General features: G+C 38.5%; 1 non-coding gene across 1 annotated transcript; it reads right to left on the reverse strand.

The window, feature by feature from the left end:
• Positions 1 to 11,846: 11,846 nt before the first annotated feature.
• On the reverse strand, positions 11,847 to 12,025 carry LOC115630255. The gene has a single exon (XR_003996085.1). It is a non-coding gene; the product is annotated as a 5.8S ribosomal RNA (ribosomal RNA).
• Positions 12,026 to 19,604: the final 7,579 nt, after the last annotated feature.

Here is a 19,604-nt window from a genome sequence, read left to right on the forward strand (position 1 = left end):
TACATTTATAGTGTGTTTATTATGAATAAACACACTATATTTATTATAATACCTTGGGACACCATTTGTATATATGGGCTTACTTTAAATTCCACCAGACTTTAGTAAAACCCATATATATTATATGTATTTATGCACCTCCAAACCAAACATAAATACATTTATAGTGTGTTTATTATGAATAAACACACTATATTTATTATAATACCTTGGGACACCATTTGTATATATGGGCTTACTTTAAATTCCACCAGACTTTAGTAAAACCCATATATATTATATGTATTTATGCACCTTTAAATTCCACCAGACTTTAGTAAAACCCATATATATTATATGTATTTATGCACCTCCAAACCAAACATAAATACATTTATAGTGTGTTTATTATGAATAAACACACTATATTTATTATAATACCTTGGGACACCATTTGTATATATGGGCTTACTTTAAATTCCACCAGACTTTAGTAAAACCCATATATATTATATGTATTTATGCACCTCCAAACCAAACATAAATACATTTATAGTGTGTTTATTATGAATAAACACACTATATTTATTATAATACCTTGGGACACCATTTGTATATATGGGCTTACTTTAAATTCCACCAGACTTTAGTAAAACCCATATATATTATATGTATTTATGCACCTCCATAACATAAATACATTTATAGTGTGTTTATCATAATAACATTTCTGATATACTATGTACACATTCCATAGTGATACATAGAGTTATTATATACTTAAGACTTTTCGCATAAGCTCAAGTCAAGGGCAAGTATATATTTACACATGCCAATACTATAATATAGTAAAATTGGCGTGCGGGTGTGCTTGTTTGTAACATTTCTGATATACTATGTACACATTCCATAGTGATACATAGAGTTATTATATACTTAAGACTTTTCGCATATGCTCAAGTCAAGGGCAAGTATATATTTACACATGCCAATACTATAATATAGTAAAATTGGCGTGCGGGTGTGCTTGTTTGTAACATTTCTGATATACTTATGTACACATTTCATAGTGATACATATATACTTAAGACTTTTCGCATATGCTCCAAGGGGCAAGTATATATTGACTTGTATATATTATATATTTACACGAGCCAATACTATACTAGAATATAGTAATTGGCATGCGCGTTCTTGTTTATAACATTTCTGATACTCTATGTACACATTCCAAAGTGATATACATAGAGTTATTATATACTTAAGACTTTTCGCATGCTCAAAGAGACAAGTATATATTAATTTTATACATAGGGACACCATTATGTATATTATTTTGTAGTATATAGGTGGGTGGTTATAATATATATAGGTTAAATATATATATAAAAAAAATAATAATAATTAATAATAATGGCAGGCCTTAATGAATACACACACCACCACCAACAGTGAGTGAAACACCGGCTACCATTATTGATGATTCTCGATTGACTCTATATATATATATTATATATTATTATATTATACTACATGCACAATGTACAAAACCATTGCGAAGTCGTATATTTTTATATATAAACATATTATATATATCGTCGAATCATCAAGCAAAGGATAAGCTTCAGTGGATCGCAGTATGGCAGCTGCTCAACCACTTACAACACCTTGCCCGTTACAAAAGTCGTTTACAATTGATTCTAGGCTTTGTCATTGTATTAAATAATGTTTTAATAAGTAACTAGCATTGGCACCAGGTGATCGAAGATCCTCCAAAGTTAACTATGTTACTCATAACATTGGCATCACATATTCATTGTCGTTTATAAATGCATATAAACTTTTAATGATTTAGAAGCCATACAATGCAAATTGCCCCATTTTTATCATTGCAGTCCAGCACGGATACGACCTTAGAGGCGTTCAGGCATAATCCAACGGACGTAGCGTCATACCACTGTTCGCTCGAACAAGTATTGTGCCATAGGTCCGTACCTGCGGTTCCTCTCGTACTACGCAGGAATGCTGTCGCAACAACGTTTTTGTCATTAGTAGGGTAAAACTAACCTGTCTCACGACGGTCTAAACCCAGCTCACGTTCCCTTGCATGGGTGAACAATCCAACGCTTGGTGAATTTTGCTTCACAATGATAGGAAGAGCCGACATCGAAGGATCAAAAAGCGACGTCGCTATGAACGCTTGGCCGCCACAAGCCAGTTATCCCTATGGTAACTTTTCTGACACCTCTTGTTAAAAACTCTTTAAACCAAAAGGATCGATAGGCCGAGCTTTTGCTGTCCCTGTGTGTACTGGACACCGAGATCAAGTCAGCTTTTGCCCTTTTGCTCTATGTGTGGTTTCTGTCCGCACTGAGCTGGCCTTGGGACACCTCCGTTATTATTTGAGAGATGTACCGCCCCAGTCAAACTCCCTACCTGGCAATGTCCTTGAATTGGATCATACCGGAGTAATTGGAGTTATACCAAATTCATAAATTGAAAATACACATAAATGCGCATCCTCTCATTATTAGAATTTGTTTGCAATTATATAACAAACTCATGATACTTTGATCAAGAAGCTTGCATCAAAACCCAATACCATAAGATATATAAAAATATATCCGTATAATGGCTAGGAAATGATACACGTTCCATTTAATCAAGTAAGTAAGGAAACAATAAGAGTAGTGGTATTTCATTGGCGATACTAAACCGAAATCTAATATCTCCCACTTATTCTACACCTCTTATGTCTCCTTACACTGCCAGATTAGAGTCAAGCTCAAAAGGGTCTTCTTTCCCCGCTAATTATTCCAAGCCCGTTCCCTTGGCTGTGGTTTCGCTAGATAGTAGATAGGGACATTCGTCACGGATCTCTCCGGGATTTGTTTTATGTGGCGTGTACCACTACAAAGGGTTTACTACCACAACACTCAAGTCAGACAAGTGTGCATACACACTGCATTCACAGTGTGTATGTACACAAGACCGACTACAGTGCACGGGTTTTGGTACGATGCGCCAAACCAGTCGCCCCAGCTAACAACCACCAGCAAATACAGTGGGAGCTTCGCCAGTACCAATTCGGGATATATGCTTGTCGGGCATATATCCCCCTCTTGGATGGGAGGCGAAGTGCATCTAAACACCTCTGCTGCTCTCAGGGTCGCAGCGCCCGGTTGGAAAACGCAACTCCACGCCGAATAAAGGCCGAAGCCAATACTCTACCCGCGATGTAGGTGACAACCACAGCCACTACGATACTCCCACAAGGGGGCCTACCTCAATGGGGAGCCCTTGGAGAACTCCCCAACCCGTAGTACCGAAACTTCAACTCATACCGCCCTGAACAGCGGCATGAGTAGGACTCGGTGAGCCCTGGCCCTTTTGCCCGACAGCACGGATGGGTTAACCAGCTTTTTGCCACATCAGTCGCCTCATACGACAAGCCGTGACCGCTGAGATGGTATTCTAAGCCCCGCCATCACACGGGGGAGGTGCCAGTTTTGGCTGATTTTAGCCCGGGACTGGCAGCCCAATGTTCACCGGCTGTTCATCACGTTGCCGACGCCGTGCGAACACAGCGTCAGCGAACGCCTCCAACCTCTGCATCCTCTCTGGCGTCTCCGTCACACCAGACACCCTCCAGATGCCGCTCCTCCACTCAATCCCAAGTCCTGCGAGGTCACGAAGATCCGCGTACAGCGGGCATACACACAAGATGTGCAGCCAATCCTCCTCCTCAGCGCCGCATGAGCATGCAGGCGCGTCGGCGATGCCTCTCCTGTGCAGAAACTCGTTCATCGAGCCATGTCCCGTCATCAGGAATCCAGCACGCAGGCTGAACCTGAAGCTCCTGCGACTGTAGACGAAGCCTGCGTCTGGGAAAAAACGATGGGTCGTGCGCCCGCACTCACCGTCGTCATCCCATCGGAGCTGCCACTCACGTAGCAGGCATTCGTCTAGCAGCGCCTTCCTCTGCCTCTTATCCACGTCCGCCAAGTCCTGGCCGTGCAGCCACTCTCCCTCCTCCAGCGGGTAGCCCTTGCGCAGTTTGAACATGATTGCCAATTGCTTGGCAACCAAGTCAAACGGTGCGGCTCCTGCCAGCACCTGTAGCGCGACCGTCGAGACTGTGCGACACACTGGCAGTGTTGAGGCGCCTCTTGGGCGCAACCTGCCCTGCCTGTCGGTACCATACCGACGCACCAAACAGTGCGCACGGTATCATCAGGCCCGCATAGATGGTTCTCTTCGCCTCCGGACTGAGGCCCCAGTCAACGCGAAGCACTCGCGCCAATCGTCCCGCGACGCCCAGCATCTTCCCGCGTAGGGACACTATGTGCGGCATAAAGCTCATCCGCTCGCCGACCATAATGCCCAGGTACTTTGTGCAGGGCACGTACGGCAGAGCCATCCCCCGGTAACGTACCCAGGGAGGTCTGCTGTGTGCCAAAGTACCTTTCAGCAGCATGATGTGCGTCTTGGTGGTGGATACCGAAACGCCTGCTTCGGCACCCCACTCTCCGACGATGCTCATCAGCCGCTCGCTCTCCTCTTCCAACGCACGTCTCGCGTTCGCCTCCACGAGGATGAGCAGGTCATCAGCATAAGCGCTGAAGGTGCACTCCTGCTCCAGCCTCCTCAGCAACACGTCCATTGCCAAATTCCAAATATATGGACCGCTAATGGACCCCTGTGGGCAACCTCGAGTTACCGACACAGTCTCCTCTCCATGATTACTCAACATGGACGCGCTCCTGCCAGAAAAGTAGCTCTGCCACAAGCCAATTTCACGGCATCCCGCGTCGTCCAGTCGGCGCATCACATAGCTCCACTCCAAGTGGTCGAAGGCTCCTTTGAAATCCACGAAGATTCCAAGCACGTATCGGGCCGGGCTGGCCGCGACCGTGCTTGTCACGTGCCTCCACGCGTCCTCCACGCAGCGTCCAGGCTTAAAGCCGAACTGCCATCTGCAGCCTTCCGGCACTGCCTCCTTGAGACGGTCCACCATGATCGCCTCCAGCACTTTACCGAACACCGGCAGCAAGCAGATACCTCGATAGGAAGCAGGATCGCTCCTGTTCCCATCAGGCCCTTTGAGCAAAGCGACCACACGTGGCCGCTTCCACTCTTCCGGGAAGTATCCACTTGCTAAACAGCGGGAATACAACGCTGCCAAGTGCTGGGGGATAGCTCTCCAGACCGCCTTTGCAACCGCTCCAGTGATCCCGTCCAATCCTGGCGATCGCCTGCTCCTCAACCGCGCAATACACGCAGACACCTCCGAAACCTCGAGAGCTGGAGGGGCAACTTCGGCAATGGCTATGGGAGCTCTGGACTCCGCAACTGGGAAAAAGTTGCGGAGGAGCACTCGCGCACAGTCGTTCCACGAAACGACTGTCTCGCCATTGGCCCGAAGCGACCCTATCTCGGCGTTTCCTCTGCGTCTGTTATTGCAGATCCGGTACACATGCCCCCACGGGTCGTCCCTGTGCTCCTGCACAAAACGCCGCCAATCATCCTCCTTCGCCTTCAGTATTTGCTTCTTGTACTGAGCCAAGGCAATCCTCAGCTCAGTAGCAAGAAGCCGCTCGTCATCGGTGTGATGACGACGCGCATACTGCCTTCGGCGTCGCACTCTCCTCACCCGTCGGCGCATGCCGTCCAACTCGGCCGTCCACCAGTTCACTCTCCGAACTGTGCTCGTCTCACGGCGTCCTATCGCCCTGTCGCACGCATGGTGTACGACAGACCGTAGGGCCGCTACCTGTTCATCCATCGGTGCATCCGCCGAAATCGCCTCCGCTCCTCCGATGACCTCCTCATCGAACAATCGCCAACGCGCTCTCGCGAGATTCCAGGACGGCACAGGAGTAATGGTACTCTCAACTGCGTTCTGAGGTCCAGGTGTCACCACAACAGAGATTCTGTTGTGGTCACTCAGGACCCACTCGTCCACTCTCCATTGGTATGCAGCCCATACCAATGCTGCGTCGTTGGCGATTGTGACGTCAATGTCACTCCTCCCGTTCGGTCCATCGAAGGTGAATACCTCGCTGTATTCATTTAGCGCTCCAGCACTACTTCCCGTGATCCACTCAGCCAGCAGCTCACCCCGCTGTTGGTTTAAATGTCCCTGATTCGCATCAGAGACCTTGCTAAACCACAGGGGGGATACTGCGTTCGCGTCGAGTCCGAGGATGGCAGGCGTGTTGCTAGCGCGCAACAACACCGCATCCAAGTAGCCTAGATACGGCTCAATATCCGCTCCAAATTGGCAGTATACGGAGGACAGGTAGGCTGTGCCAAAGCCACCCGTCACTCTCACGCATACCCCAAGGTCCGTTGTAAGGTCCTCCATTTGGACGCACACGACATCAGGGTCATCCACAACGATGGCCGCCTTCTTCCTCCTGTCTGTGTAGACTCGCATACTGGATGGCAGTCCAGTAACGCGATCCAAGTGGGGGCTAACATAAGGTTCCTGGATCAGAGCGAAGGTGTATCCAGAATTCCTTATCCTAACCCCACACTCTATTGTTGCGTCGCTGCATCTCCCACAATTTGCCTGAAGGACACTAAACATGATTAATGTCTAGCTTGCACCCTTGCTAGCACCGTTGCGTATATCGGGCAGGTCTCGGACAGCATTAGATGCCCCGAGGGTAGCCCCTTGAATCTACAATTACGGCAGTCCGCCGCAGTGTTGCACTTGGCTGCAGTGTGTCCCTCTTGGCCGCACTGGCGGCATACATCGGTCTTGAAGCGACACTGGGCCACCTTGTGGTCAAAACTGACACACCTATGGCAAGCATAGGTGCGCACGATGGGCCGGAAACGGTATGACATCCACTTGATGTAGATATGACCCCATTTTTCCCCTATAGCCAGCGATTTCTCGTCCATTTCAAGCGTCAGGTTAATGTTGTTGCCGTTTTCATTCGTCCATGGCTTCGTCTCCAGGTGTACGGCCTTTTGGAAGGCACCCCGAGTGAAGTCGTCTTTAAAGTTTTTGTCATAGAGCTCCTCCATGAATACCTCAGGCGTCAGTGTTGTGTCCACACTAAATACAGTTATCCTGGGTCTGATCCCTTTATTTTTCTCCACTTCCAGTCCGATCTCCTTGAACTTCTTGTTATTAACAATTTTGTTACATTCTCCGGGAGTCGGCATACTCAAGAGAACTTTACCGTTCTTCAGCTCTTTTATTCCTTGCACTCGTACTCCCGCTGTTTGTAAAATCTCCGTTTTGATTTTCTCCGCAACTGATACATTGGGATCATCGCAAGAGACAACTGCTGCGTAGGATTGGGGCACTGGTTTCACGTGTGCCATACGTACACCAGGGGCAGTAGGGGTGGGAGCAGTCATTGTCGCAACAGTATATGGAGGGCTAACGGGTGGGACAGCAGAGGGTTTCATTTGGGGCATTACCTGGCATCTGCTTTCCAAAACTGCGTTTCTCACGGAAAGAGATAAGATGAGTTCGTCGTATTTTTTAATGGCCCTGTAAATGGCCATGGTGGGCCAAGTCCGGACCAAGTCCGGCCTTGGCAATCGCTTCGTTGACGCTTAGTTGAACTTTGGATATCTCCGCGAGGATCGCCGGATACCCTTTTTCGACTATTTCACACGCTTTACATTCTTCGGCTTGATTCTGAGCGGCAGCGGTTTTGGTGGCAGCTGGGGTGGGTGCTGGGACGGATTCGGCAATAACGGACTGGACAGGGACAGGCATGGGCTTACTGAACACAAACTCGGCTTCAGATTGGGCAGCGCTATTGTTGTCACAATGCCTCTTCGCCAATGCGGCTTCATTGGCAATCGGGCTTAGCGGCCCCGCGGCTTCACGCTTCTTTTTGCCCTCCTTGGAGCGTTTGGCACGTTTGATACTGCCTACCGAAGCGTCGGAAAACTCCATGGCACTGGTATCGCCGTCCTCGCTCTGCAAAGCAGCACGGCCCTTAGGCCCATTCTCCTCCATTTTAAACTGCTTAAGTGAGCAAAGACACTCACCTAGAATAAAGCTGGTGCACTAACCAGAACAAAAGATCGAAAAGATCGAAAAGATCGAAGAGATCGAAAAGATCGAAAAGATCGCAAAGATCGCAAAGATCGCAAAGATCGCAAAGATCACAAAGATCGAAAAGATCGCAAAAGATCGAACCCAAAGCTCAAAAGCTCAAAAGCTCCAAAGCTCTCTATTGCAGCTTTTAATGTCTATTGGGCTTAACGCGCCCCCTGGCGATGGCTTTTGTAAGCTAGATGAGCTTACAAAGCTACACGCACTAACACACTGGTATACTGGCACAAGTATGTGTACAAGCTTTTAGTCTGACCTTGGCACTGAGCACTGTATGTATATATAGCTTGGCGCCTTATTGCAATTTACCGCAATTTCAGCGCTTAATCCACTTGTTTACTACAATTTGTAGTAAACAACTTGTTTGTGTGTGTATTTCACAGAACGATTTCACAGAACGATTTACCGTATGATTTACCATACGATTTACCGTTTTTGCTGGGCAAAACTTACTATACGATCGATGCGCGCACTTTCGTAGCAGGTCTACTCGCGACGACTGTCAAAAGCAAACTGAGTAGATAGGGACAGTAGGAATCTCGTTAATCCATTCATGCGCGTCACTAATTAGATGACGAGGCATTTGGCTACCTTAAGAGAGTCATAGTTACTCCCGCCGTTGACCCGCGCTTACTTGAATTTCTTCACGTTGACATTCAGAGCACTGGGCAGAAATCACATTGTGTCAACACCCGCTAGGGCCATCACAATGCTTTGTTTTAATTAGACAGTCGGATTCCCCAAGTCCGTGCCAGTTCTGAATTGATTGTTAATTGATAATCGTTATAATTTAAAAGAGCTAAAACTGAAAGGTTTAACCCCTCCAGATTAGTATTCTTAAAAATTTTAGCAAGAAAGTTCCACAATTGGCTACGTAACTAACAATCCGGGGAACAAATGACGATCATTAAAAATAATCGAAATTCTATTTACCCAGAACGAGAACATAAACCATGTTATTGTTTCCCAATCAAGCCCGATTATCTCAATCTTCAGAGCCAATCCTTATCCCGAAGTTACGGATCTAATTTGCCGACTTCCCTTACCTACATTATTCCATCGACTAGAGACTCTTCACCTTGGAGACCAGCTGCGGATATTGGTACGGCCTGTTGAGAAGTTTGCGTGTCCCCACCATAAATTTTCAAGGTCCGAGGAGAAAATATCGACACAACAGTATATGTCATGCTCTTCTAGCCCATCTACCATATCTCTCTGCGAAAGACTTCCATGGTAGTACGGCTATAAAACAGAAAAGAAAACTCTTCCGATATCTCTCGACGGCTTCTTTATGGTCGTTCCTGTTGCCAGGATGAGCACAAGGCCCATATTTAATAACAAACGGATACTCAACAGGTTACGGAATTGGAACCGTATTCCCTTTCGTTCAAAATTATTCAAGTGTATCAATAATAATATGTATGTTGTGTATATATATATATATATTTTTACTTGAAAATTTTCGGCTTTCGCCTTGAACTTAGGACCGACTAACTCGTGATCAACCACTGTTCACACGAAACCCTTCTCCACTTCAGTCCTCCAAGGTCTCATTCGATTATTTGCTACTACCACCAAGATCTGTACCAATGGCGGCTCCATGCAGGCTTACGCCAAACACTTCTACGCACACCATTGTACCTTCCTACTCACTAAAGTTTCAAAATTTATATTTTTATATAAATATGAATCATTTACTTTAGCGGTAATGTATAGGTATACAACTTAAGCGCCATCCATTTTAAGGGCTAGTTGCTTCGGCAGGTGAGTTGTTACACACTCCTTAGCGGATTACGACTTCCATGTCCACCGTCCTGCTGTTTTAAGCAACCAACGCCTTTCATGGTATCTGCATGAGTTGTTAATTTGGGCACCGTAACATTACGTTTGGTTCATCCCACAGCGCCAGTTCTGCTTACCAAAAGTGGCCCACTGGGCACATTATATCATAACCTTAAACTTCATTTCAAGAAAGTTAAGGTTCTTACCCATTTAAAGTTTGAGAATAGGTTAAGATCGTTTCGACCCTAAGGCCTCTAATCATTCGCTTTACCAGATAAGATTATTTTATGCAATATATAAATGCACCAGCTATCCTGAGGGAAACTTCGGAAGGAACCAGCTACTAGATGGTTCGATTGGTCTTTCGCCCCTATACTCAATTCTGACAATCGATTTGCACGTCAGAACTGTTTCGGTCTTCCATCAGGGTTTCCCCTGACTTCAACCTGATCAAGTATAGTTCACCATCTTTCGGGTCACAGCATATATGCTCAAGGTACGTTCCAGTTAGAGGTATAAATAATATAAATATTATTATACATAACTATATAGAGCGCCCCGGGATTGAATTAATAAACTATATAAAATAATTTAAAAACTAATCCCATTTGTATTGGTAGTCAAGTTAATTACGCCATTAGGTTTATAAAATAAATCCCAATGACTTGCATATATGTTAGACTCCTTGGTCCGTGTTTCAAGACGGGTCCCGAAGGTATCCTGAATCTTTCGCATTGTTAATCATACAAGTGCCTATAATAAATATAAATATCATAGATATAAATATCATTATATAATTTCGAAAAATTAACACACTGTATTTCATATCAATCTATCAGCACTTTATCAAATTTAATGACATTTATTCTATGTTATCAATGGGCAAGCCATAATAATTTGAATAAACTATAAGCCATATTTTATGATAAATTTTTGTATATGCTAATAGATTACAATGTCCTTATATGGGAAAAATGCACACTATTATTAATAATATTTATTAAATATTATAATTATAATGATGAATTTCCCATAATGGATATTCAGGTTCATCGGGCTTAATCTCTAAGCAGTTTCACGTACTATTTAACTCTCTATTCAGAGTTCTTTTCAACTTTCCCTCACGGTACTTGTTTACTATCGGTCTCATGGTTATATTTAGTTTTAGATGGAGTTTACCACCCACTTAGTGCTGCACTATCAAGCAACACGACTCTTTGGAAATCATCATCTAGTAATCATTAACGTTATACGGGCCTGGCACCCTCTATGGGTAAATGGCCTCATTTAAGAAGGACTTAAATCGTTAATTTCTCATACTAGAATATAGATGTTCCATACACTGCATCTCACATTTGCCATATAGACAAAGTGACTTAGTGCTGAACTGTTTTCTTTTCGCTCGCCGCTACTAAGAAAATCCTTGTTAGTTTCTTTTCCTCCCCTAATTAATATGCTTAAATTCAGGGGGTAGTCCCATATGAGTTGAGGTTGTATAAATATAAATATATTTTCATTTATTAGAAATGTGTTAAAATTTCTAATATATTTAATACATATATATATATATTTTATGTGAAATGAGAACACAACTACCCATTAAAATTCATTTAAAAAAAGAAAAAGTTCATAGTCCCAATCATTTTTATACTTTTTATATTCTTTTTATATTTATATTCGCACAACATTAATAAGAGGCAATTCTAGATAAAATGTATTTTATGCTAGACATTCCTCAGTATTAAATGAATTGTGTGAAAAAAAAGAAAGTATAAATTTTCTTCTTTTCATCACTCTCATATACAATTTTATATAGGAATATTATGTTTGTATATCTATGAGATGATGTGTGTGTTTCATTTCATATATATATTGTATTATATGCTCTTAATATTATGAATATATGAATATATATATCCAATAATATACCATATGCTTTAAATATTTTGTATATTAAACAAAATATTTATTAAGCAACTTAATTAGCATAGTCTTACAACCCTCAACCATATGTAGTCCAAGCAGCACTTCAAAATTAATTAAAGTACATAACAGCATGGACTGCGATATGCGTTCAAAATGTCGATGTTCATGTGTCCTGCAGTTCACACGATGACGCACAGTTTGCTGCGTTCTTCATCGACCCATGAGCCGAGTGATCCACCGCTTAGAGTTTTATATTGGTGTTTTTGTTTGTTTTTATATGTCATATATGATTTTATTGAAAGAAATTAAAAATACACCATTTTATTGGCATATATCAATTCCTTCAATAAATTGTATTTAGACCTAAATAAATGCTGCGTAATGACTTAGTTTAATATAATCAGTTTTTTGTAGCATATATAATTTTATATGTATGGATTTGATTATTTTTCATCGATTATATTAAACATTAACCTGGGCATTTTCACACACAAGTAGTATGTGAAAAATAGGTACAACATTGTTTAATTTAGGTGTTTATTATTGCATGTTTTTTCCATTGTATGCAACTTATAAATTAATAATGAAGCAATACAATTATTTAGCAATAATATTTTAAATCAAAACATATATATATGTATTGATTTAATTTGATTGACCTTTCTATATAAATATGTTGCGTAAAGACTTAGTTTAATATAATCAGTTTTTTGTAGCATATGTGGATTATTTTCATCGATTATATTAAAGCATTAACCTGGGCATTCTCACACACGTCTGCGTGAAAAATAGGTACAACACTTATAATCAAGTTCGGTCAACTTTTGCGAAACAACCGTAACACACGAGGCGTCACAGTGATCACGTCCGGAGACCTCACTAAATAATTCAATCGGTAGTAGCGACGGGCGGTGTGTACAAAGGGCAGGGACGTAATCAATGCGAGTTAATGACTCACACTTACTGGGAATTCCAAGTTCATATGAACAGTTTCAGTTCACAATCCCAAGCATGAAAGTGGTTCAGCGGTTTACCCGGACCTCTCGGTCTAGGAAATACACGTTGATACTTTCATTGTAGCGCGAGTGCAGCCCAGGACATCTAAGGGCATCACAGACCTGTCATTGCTCAATCTCATTATTGCTAGACGCAATTTGTCCATTTAAGAAGCTAGTGTCCTTATAATGGGACAAACCAACAGGTACGGCTCCACTTATATAAACACATTCAATCATGATAAACATTTTACTATCCACCATGAATTGAAGGCTATATAAGCTTCAACACCATAATCCTGAAGATATCTATTTAATATATTTGAGTCTCGTTCGTTATCGGAATTAACCAGACAAATCACTCCACGAACTAAGAACGGCCATGCACCACCACCCATAGATTCGAGAAAGAGCTATCAATCTGTCTTACACGCTTATGTTCGGACCTGGTAAGTTTTCCCGTGTTGAGTCAAATTAAGCCGCAGGCTCCACTCCTGGTGGTGCCCTTCCGTCAATTCCTTTAAGAGCCATAAAAGTAGCTACACCCAATTGCTAGCTGGCATCGTTTTTTATATATATATAAGAACTCCACCGGTAATACGCTTACATACATAAAGGTATAGTACTAACTACAATTGTATGTTGTACTACCCGTATGAAGCACAAGTTCAACTACGAACGTTTTAACCGCAACAACTTTAATATACGCTATTGGAGCTGGAATTACCGCGGCTGCTGGCACCAGACTTGCCCTCCAATTGGTCCTTGTTAAAGGATTTAAAGTGTACTCATTCCAATTACAGGGCCTCGGATATGAGTCCTGTATTGTTATTTTTCGTCACTACCTCCCCGAGCTGGGAGTGGGTAATTTACGCGCCTGCTGCCTTCCTTAGATGTGGTAGCCGTTTCTCAGGCTCCCTCTCCGGAATCGAACCCTGATTCCCCGTTACCCGTTGCAACCATGGTAGTCCTAAATACTACCATCAAAAGTTGATAGGGCAGACATTTGAAAGATCTGTCGTCGGTACAAGACCATACGATCTGCATGTTATCTAGAGTTCAACCAATATAACGATCTTGCGACCGCTTGGTTTTTGTCTAATAAAAGCACACGTTCCAAAAGGTCCGTGTTTTAATTGCATGTATTAGCTCTAGAATTACCACAGTTATCCAAGTAACTGTTAACGATCAAAGGAACCATAACTGATATAATGAGCCTTTTGCGGTTTCACTGTTAATTCGTGTGTACTTAGACATGCATGGCTTAATCTTTGAGACAAGCATATAACTACTGGCAGGATCAACCAGAATAATGTTATTTTATATATAATTTGTGTTTTGCTTTTTAAGCTTTTGTTTGTTTGGGCGGAACAAAATCTTGTATATATATTATATATACTTTTTGTGTACTGTGTACATTTTTGCATAATAATGCTTTTTGCCAGGGCGGCGACGGGCGGATTTATTTGTACATATAGTAGTGTGTGTTTTTCTTCATTTGCTTTTGTATGGGCGGAAATATTTTGCATTATCAATATAATATATACTTCTTTTGTATGTATTGTGTGGCAACATTTTTTTTTATAAAATTGGCAATTTAATAATATATTTTTGAATAAAAATATAATATACATATAGATTTTTTTTTGTCCAAATAAGTTCTATCCATCTTCTTATACGGCATTCATATTCGTCATTTTTATATTTAATAATATTATATAATGCTTTTTCATTTCAATAAACATATGTGTATCGGGTGTTTGGTCTCCATATATATTTTGGCATAATATTATTTTTGTTTGAATGTTTATATATTATTCCATTTTATTATAATATGCTTTTTATTACCAACGCTTTTTTAATAACACTTCGCTTATATATTTGTGTTATTTTATATATATTTAAGCATAATATTTTTATGCTTTTTATTTCAAGTAACATATATTTTATATGTTTTACTTGTATGTGTTGGTTGTCCCCATTTTAAGTAAATTCATAAGCATTATTATTTTTCTTGGATATATATATATATATATTATTCATTTTTAATAATATGCCTTTGATGTTTGGTAACATGTATTTTATGTGTGTAGTAACATATTTTTATAAAGCATTAATATTATTAATGTAGGATATATAATGAACATTTATTTTTATAGACTAATCTATAATAATATGTAACATTTCGTTCAAAAATATTTTTATATTTTCACTTTCTGAAAATATTTGTGTGCTTGTAACATTTATTTAGTATGAATTAAATAAATTAATTCATTTTGAATATGAAATTTATAATTTCATATATTATGTGTGTGTTATTATATATAACTCTACCCATCTTCACTCGCGATGAGCTAAGGTAGGAGAAATATACATACAACACATATAACACACTATTTTTTGCGTACATATTAAAAATATATACACAAATAATGTGTCTTTTTGTTTGTTTGTTCATTTTGTTATTTAACGCTATTTTATATAGCGCAAATACTTTTTTTTTATTAATAAGTCATAACAAGTTATAACTATTAATTTTTCATTTTATATAATAGCCTCCCCAATAACTATATATAAAATTTTACACATGTATAAATACATGTGTACTGTGTTTCTGTCTTTGTACACTATATTAATTGTGTATAATTTTTATACACCTATAGTATATCAAAAACTCATTAAGAACATAGTTCTTAATGTATCACACCAGACTAATTAACGATATAGGGGCAACCAGGTCGGACTTGTTTGGTTTTTCCTACTCCCAAATATCTTTTTCTGTATAGAGGGATTCTAACGACCAGTCGTAATGAACCATAAAAAGGAACAAACTGTCGATACGAAAGAACCATATACATAGTAAAAATTAACGATAGAAGTAAAATATTACAACTATCTTTATGTATATTACGCTACGAATATACAGGATTTATTTGAAATCATTGATTTCTCTTTGCCATATGAAGTAGTTTTGTGCCACTATTTCTTTATGTGACACCTTTTTTTCAAAATATACCACTAAATTATCAAGCCTTCTATTATAATAAAAAAATATTTACTATAATAGAATCAAGCTTCTCCACTATATATTATTATACTGATGTGTCTATTTATTTATATGTTGCTGCCATATTATAATTCGTCAACCGCATCTCTATAAGCACTATTATTTTAATGATGCCCCAGTTCATTAAATATTATATGAAGTAATTTTACTTCGTGCTGATGCTAACTCCATGAAGTAGTTTTGTGCCACTACTTCTTTATGTGACACCTTTTTTTCAAAATATACCACTAAATTATCAAGCCTTCTATTATAATAAAAAAATATTTACTATAATAGAATCAAGCTTCTCCACTATATATTATTATACTGATGTGTCTATTTATTTATATGTTGCTGCCATATTATAATTCGTCAGTTCATTAAATATTATATGAAGTAATTTTACTTCGTGCTGATGCTAACTCCATGAAGTAGTTTTGTGCCACTACTTCTATCTGCAGTAGCATTTTTTCAAAATGTACCACTAAATTCAACATGTATTTATGCACCTCCATAACCAAACATAAATACATTTATAGTGTGTTTATTACGAATAAACACACTATATTTATTTTAATACCTTGGGACACCATTTGTATATATGGGCTTACTTTAAATTCCACCAGACTTTAGTAAAACCCATATATATTATATGTATTTTATGCACCTCCAAACATAAATACATTTATATTGTGTTTATTATGAATAAACACACTATATTTATTTTAATACCTTGGGACACCATTTTTATATATGGGCTTACTTTAAATTCAACCAGACTATAGTAAAACCCATATATATTCTATACTAAATGCATCTGCACTATTAATGCCGCCACTACATTAATTTATATGAAAAAGTAATTTTACTTCTTCGTGCAGAAGCACACTCCACAAGTATGTTTTGTGCCACTACTTCTATCTGCGGTAGCATTTTTTCAAAATGTACCACTAAATTCAACATGTATTTATGCACCTCCATAACCAAACATAAATACATTTATAGTGTGTTTATTACGAATAAACACACTATATTTATTTTAATACCTTGGGACACCATTTGTATATATGGGCTTACTTTAAATTCCACCAGACTTTAGTAAAACCCATATATATTATATGTATTTTATGCACCTCCAAACATAAATACATTTATATTGTGTTTATTATGAATAAACACACTATATTTATTTTAATACCTTGGGACACCATTTTTATATATGGGCTTACTTTAAATTCAACCAGACTATAGTAAAACCCATATATATTCTATACTAAATGCATCTGCACTATTAATGCCGCCACTACATTAATTTATATGAAAAAGTAATTTTACTTCTTCGTGCAGAAGCACACTCCACAAGTATTTTTTGTGCCACTACTTCTATCTGCGGTAGCATTTTTTCAAAATGTACCACTAAATTCAACATGTATTTATGCACCTCCATAACCAAACATAAATACATTTATAGTGTGTTTATTACGAATAAACACACTATATTTATTTTAATACCTTGGGACACCATTTGTATATATGGGCTTACTTTAAATTCCACCAGACTTTAGTAAAACCCATATATATTATATGTATTTTATGCACCTCCAAACATAAATACATTTATAGTGTGTTTATTATGAATAAACACACTATATTTATTTTAATACCTTGGGACACCATTTTTATATATGGGCTTACTTTAAATTCAACCAGACTATAGTAAAACCCATATATATTCTATACTAAATGCATCTGCACTATTAATGCCGCCACTACATTAATTTATATGAAAAAGTAATTTTACTTCTTCGTGCAGAAGCACACTCCACAAGTATGTTTTGTGCCACTACTTCTATCTGCGGTAGCATTTTTTCAAAATGTACCACTAAATTCAACATGTATTTATGCACCTCCAAACCAAACATAAATACATTTATAGTGTGTTTATTTGGAATAAACACACTATATTTATTTTAACACATGGGTTACTTCATATATAGTGTGTTTATAATGAATAAGCACACTATATTTTAATGCATAGGTTATTTCATATATAGTGTGTTTATTATGAATAAACACACTATATTTATTTTAATGCATGAGCTACTTCATATGTAGTGTGTTTATTTTGAATAAACACACTATATTTATTTTAACTATACAAATGCATGTTATTTTAGTAATACATTTCATATAAAATGCTACAGCATAAAGAAGTAGTGGCACAAAACACCTATATATACATGGTGTCTGTTGCTTGAACAAACACTTGTATATATTATGAAGGAAAATTTTTCTTCATGGTGCGATAACACCACTGACTCTATAGGTGTTTTGTGCCACTATTTCTTTATGCGGTAGCATTTTATATAAAATATGACTAAAATGACATTTACCTCTGTAGGTTAAATACGTTTATAGTGTGTTTGTTTGGAATAAACACACTGTATTTTAATGCATGGGTTACTTCATATATAGTGTGTTTATTATTAATAAACACACTATATTTATTTTAACACATGGGTTACTTCATATATAGTGTGTTTATAATGAATAAACACACTATATTTATTATAATACCTTGGGACACCATTTGTATATATGGGCTTACTTTAAATTCCACCAGACTTTAGTAAAACCCATATATATTATATGTATTTATGCACCTCCAAACCAAACATAAATACATTTATAGTGTGTTTATTATGAATAAACACACTATATTTATTATAATACCTTGGGACACCATTTGTATATATGGGCTTACTTTAAATTCCACCAGACTTTAGTAAAACCCATATATATTATATGTATTTATGCACCTCCAAACCAAACATAAATACATTTATAGTGTGTTTATTATGAATAAACACACTATATTTATTATAATACCTTGGGACACCATTTGTATATATGGGCTTACTTTAAATTCCACCAGACTTTAGTAAAACCCATATATATTATATGTATTTATGCACCTTTAAATTCCACCAGACTTTAGTAAAACCCATATATATTATATGTATTTATGCACCTCCAAACCAAACATAAATACATTTATAGTGTGTTTATTATGAATAAACACACTATATTTATTATAATACCTTGGGACACCATTTGTATATATGGGCTTACTTTAAATTCCACCAGACTTTAGTAAAACCCATATATATTATATGTATTTATGCACCTCCAAACCAAACATAAATACATTTATAGTGTGTTTATTATGAATAAACACACTATATTTATTATAATACCTTGGGACACCATTTGTATATATGGGCTTACTTTAAATTCCACCAGACTTTAGTAAAACCCATATATATTATATGTATTTATGCACCTCCATAACATAAATACATTTATAGTGTGTTTATCATAATAACATTTCTGATATACTATGTACACATTCCATAGTGATACATAGAGTTATTATATACTTAAGACTTTTCGCATAAGCTCAAGTCAAGGGCAAGTATATATTTACACATGCCAATACTATAATATAGTAAAATTGGCGTGCGGGTGTGCTTGTTTGTAACATTTCTGATATACTATGTACACATTCCATAGTGATACATAGAGTTATTATATACTTAAGACTTTTCGCATATGCTCAAGTCAAGGGCAAGTATATATTTACACATGCCAATACTATAATATAGTAAAATTGGCGTGCGGGTGTGCTTGTTTGTAACATTTCTGATATACTTATGTACACATTTCATAGTGATACATATATACTTAAGACTTTTCGCATATGCTCCAAGGGGCAAGTATATATTGA

This window comes from Scaptodrosophila lebanonensis, unplaced genomic scaffold, assembly GCF_003285725.1.
Source record: "Scaptodrosophila lebanonensis strain 11010-0011.00,11010-0021.00 unplaced genomic scaffold, SlebRS2 tig00000401-arrow-arrow-pilon, whole genome shotgun sequence".
Classification (NCBI taxonomy): Eukaryota; Metazoa; Arthropoda; class Insecta; order Diptera; family Drosophilidae; genus Scaptodrosophila; species Scaptodrosophila lebanonensis.